The sequence below is a fragment of the Dipodomys merriami genome, unplaced genomic scaffold (assembly GCF_024711535.1).
Source record: "Dipodomys merriami isolate MVZ:Mamm:240054 unplaced genomic scaffold, mDipMer1.0.p SCAF_4, whole genome shotgun sequence".
Lineage (NCBI taxonomy): Eukaryota > Metazoa > Chordata > Mammalia > Rodentia > Heteromyidae > Dipodomys > Dipodomys merriami.
The window spans coordinates 23,839,783-23,857,084 of NW_027205603.1; the positions used below are offsets into that span (position 1 = coordinate 23,839,783).

At 40.3% G+C, this 17,302-nt stretch overlaps 1 long non-coding RNA gene across 1 annotated transcript in view; it reads left to right on the forward strand.

Moving 5' to 3' along the window:
• The window catches only part of LOC138806224 (uncharacterized), a 45,346-nt gene extending 30,428 nt beyond the window's left edge, over positions 1–14,918 (forward strand). Inside the window, exon 3 of the long non-coding RNA XR_011365744.1 lies at positions 14,799–14,918. This is a non-coding gene — a long non-coding RNA (uncharacterized lncRNA). The remainder of the gene's footprint in view (positions 1–14,798) is intronic.
• The last annotated feature ends 2,384 nt before the right edge of the window (positions 14,919–17,302 follow it).

Here is a 17,302-nt window from a genome sequence, read left to right on the forward strand (position 1 = left end):
ATAGAAACACTAAGAGCCCAGCTAGAAATACTGGAGACAGGGGAGAAGCATTAACTTTGAGACTGGTGAAGATGCATTGATGGATGGTATGGGTTGAGGTTTTTACTTATTTATTTTCTCTCTAACTTATTTGTTAAGGATTGGTAAAGTGTATTATTAATCAGCCATGCTCATTTATTTAGGATACATTGGTTGAGCTAATTTAACGATGGATTCTCTGCTTCCTTCAGATTGGGAATTCACTCTAAGGGTAGAGCAAGATTGAGTAACGGTGTAAAAACAATTCATCTGAATAAGCAATCAATAGGAAAGTGAGCTAGAAATGTGGGTTCTCATGCCTGGGTAGGGCTTGGGTGGTCTTGTAAGAACTGTGCAAGGCAGTTTCAGGGCCCTACTGTAACTCTAGGTTCAGGAAGAATATGTTTCCTCTGTTAAGAGCTTCTGTGGCTAAAGAGGGGTTGACACTAAGGTGTACTTCTGTATCCTGGGGAATGATTACATGTACTTTTCCTTATTCCCCTCTCTAGAGAATTTAAACATAACAGACATTGTACATCAAATAAGCATAAGAAGACTGACAGAAAGACTTAGAACTCCAAAGTCTGAGGGAACTGTATAAGTTCCCTGGTGTTATACTCAGAAGGTTATGTGCCCCCAATTCATATACTGGAATAACCTTCCAAGTCAATGGAAAGTTGAGGCCTCGGGGAGGTGATTAGGTCACAATACAGAACTCTTTTATGCAGATTAGTGCCTACATAAAAGAGACAGAAGAGAGAGTTCCCTCCACCATGTAAGTACACACAAGAAGACAGCTGCCTAATAAGGGCACAGTCCCTGTTCAGACCCTGAGTCTGACAGCACCTTGGTCTTAGACTTCAGAACCTCTAGCAAAGTGGGAAATAAATCCTGTTGTCTATAAATCCACAGTGGATTTCTATAGCAGCCTGAATAAGACAAAAATTACTACCAAGACGTGGAGTAATACTGTAACAAATACTCTAAAATGGTCCCCTATGGAGCCTTATAACTCTTAAGGTAACTCAATTTTTAATTCTTAATGCCAAATGTCCCTCAAAGGAAATTCCCAGGCACAGATGCTTTGCATGGAGGTCCCCACCAAATCTGTAAAGAAGAATTAACATGATTTCTGTACTATTTGTGACAAGTTTGTATATCAATGGCAACACACTTAGACTTAATAGTTTCACTTAGTTTGTTTAAGCACTTCAAATACCATCCATACCAATGACTAACTCCTAGACCTAATTCTACCTGCCCCACACCCAGGGGAGCTCACGTGTCACGTCACTTGGTCTGGAGTTCGAGGGGTGTCCATTGAGGATGTCCTCCGGGCTGCTCAGAGTCGCTGGAGGGAGAAGCGGCCACCTCTCTGGGCAGCTCCAGTGGAGGGTCAGTCTGACGTGGTGTCACCTCGCTAGGGGAGGTCGTCTTGCTGGGTCTCTGCTACCCTGGGTTCTTACATGGTTTAGGCTGGCCCTTCATTTCTGGCTATGTCTGATTACCCGGGTTGTCTTGGTGACAGCTTTGCTTCTGGTCAGGTCTGGGTATTGATGAGGGCTGGTTGCCTTGTGACGGCTCTGCAGGCTCCCTGGGTGTGTTCTTTTTTTTTTTTTTTTTTTTAATTGTATTTTATTTTATTTGAGAACATACTGTACAGAGGGGCTACAATTACATGGGCAGGATAATGCATACATTTCTTACCAAGCATTGCAGCCTCCTCCTTTGTTTACCCTTCACTTCCCTTCCCCGCCTCCCCCCTCCCCCCACCCAATTTTACCCCCCTCCCCCCACCCAATTATACCCCCCTCCCCCCCCACACCGACATTGTAAAGCTGGTTTTGACATGACATTTTGTACTTCTCATTGTTGCAACAGGTCCACCTGAATCCTTAAACGACTTGTTTGTCCCCATCTCCTCCACATGTTATACTGACATCAAATATAGTGAAAGCGGGGGTTACACTGTGGGGGAGGGACATACAAAGCAACAAAGAAATAATCTTATAAATGCGTTAGAAACACATGCATGAAAGAAACGAAAACATTAAAATACATATTTAAGGGTTCATTTTCCTAACATCACATTATCTGACCTTTTCCGCTTGACTCATACCTATACTAGATATTGCAAATAAGGGAAACCATGGGACCTATGCTTCTTTGGGCCTGGCTTACTTCACTTAATATAATTTTTTCCAAACCTTTCCATTTCCTAACAAATGGGGAAATGTCCTGGGTGTGTTCTTATCTACCCATTCCATAGTTCTAACTTCTAACTCCTAACTCCTCATTTTACAGCTTAACATTTCATATTGTTTCACAGCACACATGCATTCAGTATATTTCTATTTAATAGCCTACCATATCAATTCAATAACACATTATGTCTGTGTTTAATAGCACACTATGTCAGTACACATTATATTTAACAGCACAATATGCCAGCACACACTATGTCAGAATTTAATAGCACACTATGCCAGTACACACTATGTTAATATTCAATAACACACTATGCCAGTATATACTATGTTAATTCAATAATGCATTATGTCAGTATTCAATTGTATTTACTACACTATTCTAGACAATGAAAGAAAAAAATGACCTTGCCAATTTACTGTAATGAAAGCAAAACTAGACAAGAGAAAACAATGGACAGATATGCCTTATGAAAACTGACTCAAAAATTCTCAACAAAATATTACTAAAGAGAAGGAATAAATATATAAAACATTATATACCATAAATTTGTGTGGTGACAAAGCTGGTCCAATATTCGAAAATTGATCAAGGTTACTTGACAAGGTTACTTGTTAAAATAACAAGAAAACTCATGATTGTATCAATAGATGCCAAGAAAACAGTTGATAAAATTTAACACCTCCTTATAATAAAAACTCTCAGGCTAAGAATACAAAGAAACTTCACTAATTTCATAAAAAAGTTGATATATTTTGATACTTCCTTATGATAAAAACTCCCAGAATAAGAATAAAAAGAAACTCTAAGTTCATAAAAAGTATCTGTAAAATCCTCCAGTCGACACATACTAATAATGGTGCAATACAACTTGCTTTTCCTTAAGACTAGGAACAAAGCCGGGCGCTGGTGGCTCACGCCTGTAATCCTAGCTACTCAGGAGGCTGAGATCTGAGGATCACGGTTCAAAGCCAGCCCGGGCAGGAAAGACTGTGAGACTCCTATCTCCAATAAACCACCAGAAAACTGGAAGTGGCGCTGTAGCTCAAGTGGCAGAGCGCTAGCCTTGAGCTGAAGAGCTGAAGGACAGTGCCCAGGCCCAGAGTTCAAGCCCCATGACTGACAAAAAAAAAAAAAAAAAAGACTAGGAACAAGTTAGAATGTCTACTGTCACTAACACAGCACTGGTAGATATTTTCACTGAAATAAGGAGAACAAATAGAAAAAATAAATGACTCCCTTTTTATGGATACCATATCACCTACTTAGAAAATACCAAGGAATCTACCAAAACCTCTTGAGTCAATTCAACAAGTTCACAAAACATGAGACTGGCATACATTAATTGTATATTCTAATATTAACAATAGCCACATGAGCAATAAAAGGAGAAATACAAAAGCACTTACAAACAAAGCAGGTACTACCTCCTGAAGACAACAAAATGCTAACAAAAGAAATCAAAGAAACAAGTAAGGTGAGAGACATACCATGTTAATGAATCAGAACATAGTAAATCTTCCCAAAATGGTACCCACATGTAACTAAGTTCTGATAAAAATTCCAATAAAAATTCTTATAATAGTAATAGAGATTATTCTAAAATGTACAGAGAAAGACAAATGAATATCATGGCAGCATCTTTACAATAAAATAATTCTTAAAAATTATAATTCTCTCTGAAGAGGAAATAAGAATATCTAATAGACATACGAAGAAATGTTCAACCTCTCTAGCCATAAAATAAATGCAAATCAAGACAACATTGAGATACCACCTCACCCCAGTTAGAATGGCTATAAACAAGAAATTTAATAACAACAGATGCTGGAGGGGATATGGCCAGAAGGGAGCCCTACTGCATTGCTGGTGGGAATGTAAACTTGTTCAACCACTTTGGAAAGTATATGGAGTTTCCTCAAAAGACTCCACATAGAGCTTCCCTATGACCCAGCAATCCCACTTTTGGGCATTTACTCAAATGATCACAAACAAGACTATACTAAAGCTACCAGTACAACTATGTTTATGTCAGCATTATTTATGTAGCTAAGATATGGAACCAACCCAGATGCCCCTCAGGAGATGAATGGATCAAGAAAATGTGATATATATATATATATACATATATATATATATATATATATATATATATATATATACACAATGGAATTCTATGCTTTCCATCAGAAAGAATGACATTACCCCATTTGTTAAGAAATGGAAAGACTTGGAAAAAATTATATTAAGTGAAGTAAGCCAGCCAGGCTCAAAGAAACATAGGTCCCATGGTTTCCCTTATTTGCAATAACTAGTACATGTGTAGGACAAGCAGAAAAGGCCAAAAGCTATGTACATATGACCATATAAGATGAAGTTAAGCGAAATGAACCCCAAGATAGGGACACAAGTGGTTTATTCTTTCTTGTTATTGTTTCTAACATATTTATAATGTACCATGTGATTTTTTTTGTTTCTTTGTATGTTCCTTGCCTATGGCATAACCCCTGTTTTCACTGTATTTGATGTCAGTTCCCTGAATCTTGTATATACACTTCTCTAGCTTGGGGAGGGGAAGGCAAAAAACAAAATGTTTAAATAAGGATACAGGTTGACCCATTGTAACAATGAGATGTACAAGACACTATGTTGAAAACAAACTTTACAGTTTAGGTGGGGGAGAAGTGTAGTTGTGGAGATGGGAGGGAAGGGATGGTAGGGAAAAAACAAAGGAGGAGGTAATAACACTTGATAGGAAATGTACCCATTACCTTGCTCATGTAACTGTAACCCCTCTGTATGGTATTTTTGCAATAAAAATATATTTTAAAAAATTAAAAATTATAATTCTGTAAACTTAACAACAAAAAATTTCCAGAGTGTTAGAAAATGGTCCAAGGGCATGGATAAAAATTTCAACGATAGCAAGGCACCAGTAGCTCACGCCTGTAATCCTAGCTACACAGGAGACCGAGATTTGAGGATCGTGGTTCAAAGCCAGCCGAGGCAGGGAAGTCCAGAGACTCGTATCTCTAATAAACCACTCAGAAAAACCAGAAGTGGTGCTATGGCCTAGGTTGTAGACTGCTCACCTTGAGCTGAAAAGCTAAGGGACAGTGCCCAGGCCCAGAGTTCAAACTCCATGACTGACAAAACAAACAACAAACAAACAAATAAATCATTGACCTGGGCATTGATGGCTCATGTCTGTAGTCCGAGCTACTGAGGAGGCTTGAGGTTCAAAAGCAGCCCAGCCAGGAAAGTCTGTGAACCTCTTGTTTCCAGCAAAAATCCAGAAGTGGAGCTGTGATTCAAGTGGTGGAGCACTAAACTTGCGCAAAACAGCTCAGGAACAGTGCCCAGGTCTTCGGTTCAAGTTCTACAAAAAATTCATTGGACGTAGGTAGGTGACAAGCCCATAAAAAGCTGTTCTAAACATCAGCCATTGAGGAGTTCAAGTTACAACCACAGGAGATATATCAATATTGTCTATCTGAATAGTTAAGATAATGAATAGTGAGTACAAGTGCTAATGTTGAAAAGAAACCAAGTCAACTACATTTCAAGGAGGAACCCAAAATGATACAACTACTCTAGCCAACAGTTAGACAGGTTCTTTAAAACTAAACAAGAATAAAACATATCAAGAATAAATTGCAATCCTTGTTATTTTTTTGCACAGAAATGGAAGCTTATGCTCCACAGAATGTACTGGAATATTAACTGCAGACTTATTGATAATAGCTCCAAAATGGAAACAACTAAGATGACTTTCAGTGGATGGATGATTAAACAAATTGTGGTAATCCACAGTATAGAATGCTACTTAGCAACAAAAAATAATGAAGAATTAATATAAGCAACAATTAGCATAAATGTCCCAGTTTCTCAAGGTCATACACTGTATGATTCCACTAACTCAGCATTATTTAGGTCCTGCTAGTTATAGTAGGAGGGTTGTGGTGATGGAAATGTTTACAGCCTTGAGTGCACCAATGCAAAAGAGGGCTTGTGCACCCTTCCCTTCTGTCTTTAGTTTACAGAAATTGAGCCTTAGCAAACTTTCTCTGATCACCTCTTTGTTCCAAACTGTCACCTTTTATTTGCATCCTTCCCTGCCCTGCTCTGCCCTGCTTTTCCTTTCCCCTTCCCTCTCTCTCTCTCTTTCACCCTTTCTTCTTTCCTTCCTTCCTTTCTCTTTCTTCTTTCTCTTTCCTTCCTTCTTTTCTCTCTCTCTTTCCTTCCTTCCTTCCTTCCTTCCTTCCTTCCTTCCTTCCTTCCTTCCCTCTTTTCTCTCTCCCTGCCTTCCTGCATGCCTGCCTTCCTTCTTTCCTTCCTTCCTTCTTTCTTTCTTTTCTTTTTTCTCTTTCTTTCTTTCTCTTTCTTCCTTCCATCCTCCTTCCCTCCCTCCCTCCCTCCCTTCTTTCCTTCCTCCCTTCCCTCCCTCCCTCCCTTCTTTCCTTCCTTCCTTCCCTTCCCTTCCCTCCCTCCCTCCCTCCCTCCCTCCCTCCCTTCCTTCCTTCCTTCCTTCCTTCCTTCCTTCCTTCCTTCCTTCCTTCCTTCCTTCCTTCCTTCCTCTCTCCTTCCCTTTCTCCCTCCCTCCCTCTCTCCCTCCCTTCCTTCCTTCCCTCCTTCCTTCCCTCCCTCCCTCCCTCCCTCCCTCCCTTCCTTCCTTCCCTTCCCTTCCCCTCCCTCCCTCCCTCCCTCGCTCCCTCCCTCCCTCCCCCCTCCCTCGCTCCCTCCCTCCCTCCCTCCCTTCCTTCCTTCCTCCCTCCCTTCCTTCCTTTTTTCCTTCCTTCCTTCCCTTCCCTTCCCCTCCCTCCCTCTCTCCCTCCCTCCCTCCCTCCTTCCCTTCCTTCCTTCCTTCCTTCCTCCCTCCTTCCCTCTCTTCCTCCCTCTCTTCCTCCTTCCCTTCCTCCCCTCCCTTTCTTCCTTCCTTCCTCCCTCCCTCCCTTTCTCCCTCCCTCCTTCTCTCCCTCTCTTCCTTCATTTGTTCCTTCCTTCCTTCCTTCCTTCTCTTTACCTCACTCCCTCCTTCCCTCCCTCTCTCCCTCCCTCTCTCCCTCCCTCTCTCCCATCCATCCTTCCTTCCTTCCTTCCTTCCTTCCTTCCTTCTTTCCTTCCTTCCTTCCTTCCTTCCTTCCTTCCTTCCTTCCTTCCTTTTCTCTTTCTTCTTTTCTTTATCTTTTGTAGTGTTCCTGAAGCTTGAACTCAGGACTCAGGTGCTGTCCTAGAGCTTTTGTGCTCAAGATTAGTGTTCTACCACTTGATCCCCAACTCCATTTCTGGCCCATTTGGTGCTTAATTAGAGATAAGAGTTTCAGGGCCTTTCCTAACCCAGCTAGCTTTAAATTGAAATTCTGAGATTTCAGCCTCTCTGAGTAGCTAGGATTACAAATGTGAGCAACTGACACCTGGCTCACCTGCCATTGCTAACTAGCCTGATATCCCTGAGGTGGGTGGACATCTGTAGTATGTCCTGTGAGGTAGGCCAAGCAGCTTCTTGCAGAGGACATGTGCACCAGACATGTATTTAGGCCTTTACATTGGTGCCACAATGACTTTACAAACTAAGCAAACAAGAAGTCCAGTTTGTGGCGTAGAGTGACTTTCACAGGGCTTAACTCCCACATCACTAAGTCAGAGAGGGTCAAGAGTGGGACCTATGGGAGGGGAATTACAAGTGTATACACCCACCTTCTGCTCCCAGCTGAAAGCTCCACTCTTGATATTTGTGTAGATTCACATGGTCTGAGCTACCTTTCAAATTATATTCTTTAAGTTACCTTCTCAGTGTCTACAGCTCTGGCTTTGCATGGGTGGGATTCAAATATGGACAGCATTCTGGGACTATTCAATCCCTCTCAGCTCTGGGCTTTTGATTGTTCAGGATTACCACAGAGTTCAAAGGAGTATGGGCATGGACACTGCGAGAGCAATCAGCACGTCGACTTTCTATGTCTCTTCTGGGTGACAGACAAGCCTGTTTTTCAGTTCTATCTTTCTGTGAGGTTTATGCATGAGAACAGTGAATATCTGCACTACATATCCCTGGTGGGCAAATAAGGAATTATAATGGTGATCACAGATTGCTGAAGGAAGTAGCCAATCTATAGGACTGCTTTCTGTGAGAGAGGAGAAAGTTAGGAAGCATGGAAAAAAGCTATTTCTTATCCTGTCATTGTTCATGTAAGCAGAACATTTTGTTTTATTGCAGCTAAGATTTTAGGCATCGTCTTGTTGAGAGACCCTCACTGGACTGATTCACTGGTTTGTTAGGACACCCACTGTATAAGCTAGGTACTCAGTGAGTGTTTCCTAACTAGGAACTTTTGCTAGGCCTAGCATTTTTTGAGCTTATTATAAGGATTCAGAAGTGCAGATATTGCAGATTGGATGATAATTTCAAAGCAGCAAACCCCAAAGTTAACCCAGTTCTTTCTTACTACACTCTTCAAAGCAGTTTTGGTTTGGCTTCCACATCTGTTATGGGAAAGGGTTTGGAGCAAATCATATTTTATCTGCAATACCTCCTCATCTCTGGTTTACAGTCCTCGCCTCCAATCCCCCTGGGTAGCTCTGCCAGCCTAGACTAAATAGTGCCGATTGTATATTTACAACATGCATCACAGCCTGGAAAACAAGAGAGGTAGGACAGACATTAAAAAAAACTCATCAATGCCTAGATGCATTTAAAATTTTAAAGTAAATATGCTGCGTGTCAAAAATCCACAAAGTGAAGTCAGGGTGGGAATGCTGAGCCTGAGCATAAGGAAATGCTGCAGAAAGTGGCCTTGGAGACTTTGTAATTGAATTCAGTTATTATTCTGTTTAATTGGTCATTAAAATACCCATAGCACTACCCAAAGGATGGATACTTACATTAATGTCATAGTAGTTCCTTTCTGGAAAAAAAAAACTGCATACAAGGAAAAGTTGTCCTAGGATAAGACAGGTTGCTCAGTAATATCATGTGCTTATTTAATATTATTTATTTTTTATATTTTACAGCTTTCAGGGCCCTAGGCATTAAGTACTAAATCACAAGAAGGCTTACTGTGCTTGTCCTATGTTTATTTTATAGCAGGAGAATATTTATTTTCAATAATTTATGCAGACTCTGAAATGTACATGTTGTTTGTGGGCATCAGATTACATCTGTGCTATCATTGGACAGTTCTTAGATGAAAATTTGCTTCTCATTTCAGAACTTCCTTTCAGGCAATCTGACATTCTCTTTTTCTGACCACTTATGTTAGGAGTGGTTGCCTTATTACTCTTTGCTGTATTTGTTCTTACAAATGTCCTAATTATTTAAATAAAATGACTAGAATTTTCAGAAAGGGGCTTCTTGGAAGATAATTACTAATGCATACCAAAGAGAAGACAAAACCAACCTTTTGGATAAGAGGCCTAAAACTATTTTTTTTTAAAAAAATTGGCAGCACTAGGATTCAAACTCATGACCTTATGCTTTCCAGCTTAGCACTGTAATACTAGAGTCATGCCTGTAGCCCAGCTTTTTGCTGGTTATGTTGGAGACAAAGTTTTACAGTCTTTTCTGCCAGAGCTGGCTTCAAATCATGATCTTCCAAATCTCAACCTCCTAAATAGTAAGGATTATAAGCATTAGCCTCCAGTGCCTAGTTATTCATTGAAATGGGGATCTTGTGAACTTTTTGCCCAGGCTGGTCCTAAACTATAATCTCCTGATTTCAGCTTCCTCAATAAGTAGGATAATATGTGGCAGCTACTATTGCCTACCCAAATCTATGATTACTTCGTAAATATTTTTCAGATGTGAAAAAAGTAAACTTTTTGTTCACCTAAGAATGGGGGCTGTTCTATTTTACAAATAGAAATGTGCGAACTGTCTACTGCATTAGTGGTTTAAGGTTAAGCATGACCTTAGATATAGAGCATCTCTCTGTCCTGAATTTGTTTCCAGGTTCCTTTTTTGGACCATAAGTTCTTAATGCTTGCTATCTGTCCAGTAAAACAGTTGTTTATTTCATCCTAAAGGACATATCATGTGCCATTTCTTTTGCATGAATGTATTGTATCTGCCTAGGAAAGAACACATCTGAGTAATCAGATTTGGAGCTGGTTATATTCTATCTGCTAGATTTCTGAAAATTCATGAGATGGGAGCTCACCTGTCCCTGTCCACCCTCTGTGGCATTGTGTTGGTCATTAGACACAGTCCAGCCAGGAGTTTTCATCTTTTCTGCCTGAGCATTTGTGTACTCTGTTTTGCTGTGTTCACATAGACAAGTACATGGAATTTACATGTTTTACATGTGAGTCACTCCTGTAGACCAGTCTGGTTATCCAGGCAGTGTGCTAGGCTGCAACCTTTCTTTTTGCTCAAGGAAACACTGGAACAGGTGAGAGGAAAGTGGCTTTGTTGCAGGGAGAATTGTATTCTTTCTAATTCATGATTTATTTCTAGTTAACAAATAATGTATGAGCTGGGCCCTGGTAGCTCATACCTGTACTCTGAGCTACTGAGGAGGCTAAGATCTCAGCATCGAGGTTTAAAGTGAGAAAAGTCTATGAGACTCTTACCTACAATTAACTACCAAAAAGCCAGAAGTAAAGCTGTGGCTCAAGTAATGAAGTACCATCCCTGAGCAAAAATGATAAAGGAAAGTGTCATGCCTTCAGTTCAAGTCCCAATCCTGGCACAAAAACAAGCATTTGACACTCTAGCTAAATGAGGCAATATAAAGTAATACCTATGCTCATGTCCCCACCCTGGGAACACAGAATCAGAGCCCCTGGGGATGCTAGAAGTGACCCTGGGAGCAGAGTTCACAGGAGGCTCATACTGAACCCTCTCCCTTGCTTCTGACTTGATCTCATGGAGATGTTTACTGAAGCCATTGGCTTCTTTATTTCTTTATCCATAAAGTGAGGAAGCATTATCATTATTAGGCAGGAGTTATTATCTCCAATAATCAGACTTGGAATTATTTGATGAAGTCACAGCACAAAATAAGTACGTATCTGGTAGAGAATAAATGTCCCCTCCACACCAACTCTTTTACTATTATTTACATCTCTGTCTTTTGCTTACCTATGCCTAAAAGCCTTCTAGCAAGTGAAAGTTTATCACAGACACCATAAAAGTTAAAGTTTTAAATGCTTTCAAGCTTCCTAGCAGAAGGACCCTCTTTACTGACAAACAGAATCATTACTAAATGAAAAGTATGAAATTTAAATACCAGGTAATAAAAATGACAATGTGTATGTCATTATTTAATAGTGTTTTGAAAGATGCCCTCACTTTAATACCCAGGGTCCTAAATGTTCTTTTACTTACTGTGAGACGTCAATTTCTCTGGCAGATTTTATAGTACTTACAACTACTGTTTCTCTTTTTCTCCTGCTATAGCTTTTTAATCAGTACATGACAAATTACTGATGATGTTTTTAAAATTTTGTGTAAATCCTTAAAAAGTTTGTCTGCTATGGTGCATATGTCAAAAGTTTAGCAAAATGATGTAATTCCGTGTTTGTCTGCATTTACATAAAGATGCCAAATATCTTGTTTCAAACTAGCAATTTGTTACTAGTTTTGAAAGCAAGTATTTTGCCATATTCAAAATGCAGTTATAGAATTCAATGCGTATCTACAAAATTAAGGAAATTGAAGGAAAAGGGCTGGAGTTGGGAGGATGAGGGAGAACGATGAAAGGGTGACATGGATCAAGATGCAATATAGTCATAAACTGGTTGGTTGAATGGTAACTTCTTCATACAACTGCTTGAAGATAATAATGATAATAATAATAATAATAATAATAATAATAATCAATGAAAAGAGTGTCAAAAATAACTAGGCAAGAAGCACTCCAAACATATAATAAGTTTTATGACACAGTATAATCAAGGTACAGAGCTTAGATTAAGCTCTGAAATTACCTTTTAATGCAATCTCACTTTACCTCAGCATTCAGCATTGCGCATACAGATGTCTGGGGGGTGAGGGCAGCCTAGCTGAGCTCCCACAGAGAATCTTTATACAGGAACACAATGTAGGATGCAGTTCCTAGTGCCTAGAGGGTCCCTGTGTTGGGAGAATGAGGACTGGAGGTCCGCACTCTGGGTGGAGTTCTAGGGTAATGCACTAGAGAAAATGCAGTGTGAAAATGGTAAGTTTAGTTGAGTAGATTGGTTTGTTGTAACACATCAGCTGAGAAAGACAACTGGTTTTATAGGAAGCAGCAAGAGCTGCGCCAAGCTCACATCCTGGCTCTGCCACTCTTAATATAAGGATGCGCTGTTGGTGGCATTGTAGTGCAGTTTTGGTTGGTGCTTAACCAACCTGTCCTCAAGTACAGAGTCTGTAATATTAAATGAAGACCAGCTGTTAAAGTCAGAGCTTGAGATTTTATTAGATAGCATGAAGTATCTAAACACAATGATTTTTGTAGGTACTTGTAAACCAGCACTTGAGTGGCTTACATTTTGGGGATTATTTCCATTTTCAAACTTGAGCTGAAACATGAGAAAGGGAAACAATACTGGGCCTTTAGAAGAGGTGCTTTTCTCAGAGAAATCAACACTTGAAAAAATAGTTTGAAAAATCTGGCCTCTCACTTATCAAAGTGAAAACAACACAAAACACAAATAAACAAACAAAAGCCAAATCAAGGCTACAACAACCCACTCCTACCCCAACCCCCCCTCCCCCATATTCTTGCCAGGTGGTTCACATCTGTAGTCCTAGCTATTCAGGAGGTTGAGATTTGAATAATTGTGGTTTCAGGCAAGCCTGGGCAGCAAAATCCATGAGGCTCATCCTGCAAAATAACAAAAGAGCAGGGCTTGATGTGTGATTCAAATGGTGAAGCACTAGCCATGCTGAGAAAGCAAGCTGAAAAAGTACAAGACCCTAAGTTCAAACTCTAGTAAACAAAACAAAACAAAACTCCATCACATCTTCATGATATTTCTTCTTCTTTGGAAGCTTTTCCTCTTTGGACAGGAAAAGGCAAAGAATAGCATGACTAGAACAAGGCACATCAGCACTGGAATTGCAGGACCATGTACCGAGTTCCACATGAAAAAAATTTTGTCTCCTTTCTATTCCTTCCATTCTCTTTTGTTTTGGTGGCTGTTTGTTAAGCATGAAAGAAAGAGTATAAAGTAAAAGAACATATATGAATATGTTAACAATAATATACTGTGATTTTTATCACTTAGACTGTAGAAAAACCTAACTAAAGTTAATAAAAGCATTACCAAACCTAGTTCTCAAGCTCTGAACTAAGTACATTTGCTCTTGTTCTATCTTCCTCAATCCAAGCTCCCACAATTTAAAACCACCTATACTTTGTCTCAGCTGACCTTTGTGTCTAGGACTCTGTACCTAATGTAGGACAGAGCAGGAGGAACTCTGAGAGTTGTTTTGACAGACTGCTTTTACTTATAAACAGCCCAACAGCTCAAAACATATTCTACTCCATTGCTTACCTTAAACATTTGTCTTATGAAAGAATCAGTGGGTAGAATTGGATAGATAAACATTTAGTTAATAAAGTGCCATGGTGGTAACCATGGTTTGGGGAAGGTTGCTAGAGGCAATGGCCAGTTTCTCTTTAAAATGCTGTTTGATGTGCTTTTCTATTTGTAATAGCCAAATAGTTACAACCAGACATAGAATCCTTGGTCATGTTTAAATGCCTGGCACTGAAATATACATTTTCTATTCAGCAGAAGAAGAAATGTTGGAAAATTCACATTTTGTTTTTTGTGTGTGTGAGGGGATATCTAACCCTCCTCTGATTCAACCACAGAGGGTGTGAATTACTATGTTATAACTGTCTGTTTGTTGGGTCCCAAACCCAGCTTTCTGTAAGGGAGGCATGAGATCAAAGCATTTGGGCATAACCATAGAACTAATGGCTTTATTTTTGTGTAAGGCAGTTCCACAAAATATTAAACCTTTATGTGAAATGTGTTCATTACTTCCTCACTCAAAGTCTTAACTTCTGAGATTATTTCATAGCCAACTGCTGGTTTCAGGCACTGAAAGTCTTGGTGAATTGTTATGTCTTCCTTCAAAAGCTCTCCATTTTTGCTCAGACATTATTTATTTATTGTGTGTGTGTGTGTGTGTGTGTGTGTGTGTGCTCGTACTGAGACTTGAATTTAGGGTTTAGATACTGCTTCTTAGCTTTTTCACTCTAGGCTAGCTCTCTACCATGTGAGCCACAGCTCCACTTCTGGATTTTAGTGGTTAATTGAAGATATGAATCTCACACATTTCATTCAGAAGGCAGGTAAGAATTCATTGTATTATACCACAGAACTGACAAATAGGGAAGGGGTGGCAGAAAGGGAGAGAGAAAATGTTGAAATAGTAACACAGATCAAGAAGAATTGTACACTTAAACTGCTTTGTTACATGGCAAAATTCAATACATAACATAAATTAGGATGGGTAAAGTAAATGGTAGAGTGTGGGGGGGGTAAGAATGTTGCAGGGAGTGACATTGATCAAGATGCACTATATTCATAAACTGTTTTTTTGCTTGGCAATTCTTTTGTACAACTACTTAAAGATAATAAAAATAGAAAGGAGAAAAGAAGAAGGAGAAGAAGAAGAGGAAGAAGGAGGAGGAGGAGAATGATGATGATGACAAGGAGGAGGAAGACGAAGAGGAAGAGGAAGGAAGAGAAGGAGAAGGAGGAAGAGGAGGAGGAGGAGGAGGAAGAGGAGGAGGAGGAGGAGGAAGAGGAGGAGGAAGAAGAAGAGTCTCAGAGACTTTTCTGCCCGGGCTGGCTTTGGTCTATGAGCCTCAGATCTCAGCCTCTCAGTGGCATAAGCTACCAGCGCCCCACTCATTCAGACCTTTGACTGACTGACGTATTTATGCAAGTGTCCTGGATGTGGTGGTTTCCTAAGTGTCCTAGGGCAGGGTGAGGCTGCAATGAGGGGGCGGTGTGGAGGCCTTTTTCTCCTGTAGCTTCATCTCACTCACAGGTATTGCTCTGCTCTGGGGAGAATTTTCTAGGCAGCTTCTGGATCCTGTACTAAGTTCTGGGCTTTGTGAACATGAGGCATTTCTGGTTGCTTGTGTTTACCAACTCTGTGGTCTGACATGACCAGCTCATGTCCCCAGATTCTCTGGTGCCCAGGCCCACAGTCGGCTGGCCATTGTCCAGAATATCTCATGGCCCTGTGGACAAGCCTGCTCAGACCAAGTCTGTCAGTCTGGACTCACTGGTGAGGCTACTGACTGATCAGAGGCCCCAGCTTTTACAGGGGACAAGGACAGACTCCAGACAGCCCAAGCTTGCAATTCTTGGTTGAGTGTTCTATTTTTTTCCTTCCTTAAAATGCAAATACCCCTTAGACATGATCACCCAGGGCAAGTGATCCCTGCTGGGATTAGATCCAGTGGAGTGAGAGGTCTCAGCAGACCATTTTGATTTTTTAGGGTGGGATGATAAAGTATAGCAGCTGCAGAGCCTCATCAGTCTGGGAGGAGACAGACACAGTGGGCAACCATGAGGGTAGACTGTCACTGCCTATAGGTTCCAGGGAATGTGCTGGGTTCCCCTGGCTTCCTGTGACACAGGAAAAGCCAGCAGCCGGTTAGTTAGGTGCGGTATTTCTGAAGATGAAGAGATATCTTTGAGATTAACTTCTATAACTTGATGGTGAAACTCTCAGGGTCTTGGGATTGATTTGCAAGCTCAACCACCACTCCAGGACACCTCTTCCTGAAAATATAGTTCATGTATTACAGTAAGAGCTCAGTTAACATTTACCATTGTAGATGGAATTGAAGTTGTCTCTTCTTCCTTCCTTCCTTTCTTCCTTTCTTCCTTTCTTCCTTCCTTCCTTCCTTCCTTCCTTCCTTTTTTCCTTCCTTCCTTTCTTCTTTCTTTCTTTCTTTCTTTCTTTCTTTCTTTCTTTCTTTCTTTCTTTCTTTCTTTCTTTCTTTCTTTCTTTCTTTCTCTTTCTTTCTTTCTTTCTTTCCTCCTTCCTTCCTTCCTTTCTTTTTTTTGGGGGGGAGGGCTTGAACTAGGGCATTTTCCCTTAGCATTTTTTTTAACCTAAGGCTGGTGCTTTACCATTTGAGCCATAGATCCACTTCTGGCTTTGTGGTGGTTAATTAGAGATGAGAATCTCACAGCTTCAAATGGTGATTCCCAGATCTCAGCCTCCTGAGGAAGCTAGGATTGTAGATGTGAGCCTCCAGTGCCTGGCCTACTTAAGTCTTTCTTAAGTCGTGATATTTGTCCCTCAAATGTGAACTCACAATGGGAACCTGTGGTGTGAAGAGAAACTCGCCCTACTCTGTAGACACTGTGGAATCCAAAAGATTTGCCACATAAAGGGGGAAATGTTTAGCTAAACAGAAAATGTGGTCAAAAATTTGCCTATTCTATGACAGTGCACAATCAAATTTATTTCATATTTATTTCTTTCAGTTTTCCTTTTCCATAGTGAGATGACATCACTATAGTGCTATTTTCCTAGTATATCAGTGTCTGGAGTGTAATTGTGTATGCTATCACACATTGACTTGTGCTCTGAGTTCCAGATTTCTCATTTGACAAACTTCCACTTATCTCCTTTGCCCAAAAGGCTGGCATACTATTCTTTACTCTGAGGCACATTCATTCTTAGGAGGACACTAGAGAAACAGCAAAGTATTTACCAGCTCGAATAGCATGTGTACAGCCAGTTGCTCTGTGTAAGTCCCAGGGCTTGGCAGTGTTGTAGATTTCCTCTCTGGGTAGTTCTGTGTGTTCCTATGTTTGAATTTCTGTCCTATTTTTAAAGGAACATCACCTTTGAAAATATGGACTTGAATGTTTTAGAGGCACAGACAATTTACAAAAGTAAAAGTAACTGTTAAGTGTAGGCTTTTTGGGTAAAACAGTATACTCTGAAGAGTGAATGTAACATGGCAGAGGCCCAGGCTGGGGACTACAGATTAAAGTACATAAGCAATCTCTGTAGCTTAGACCTATAATCCTACCTACTCATGAGGCTGAGATTTGGGGATTGCAGTTTGAAACTAGCTGGGGAAGGAAAGTTTGTGAGACTCTT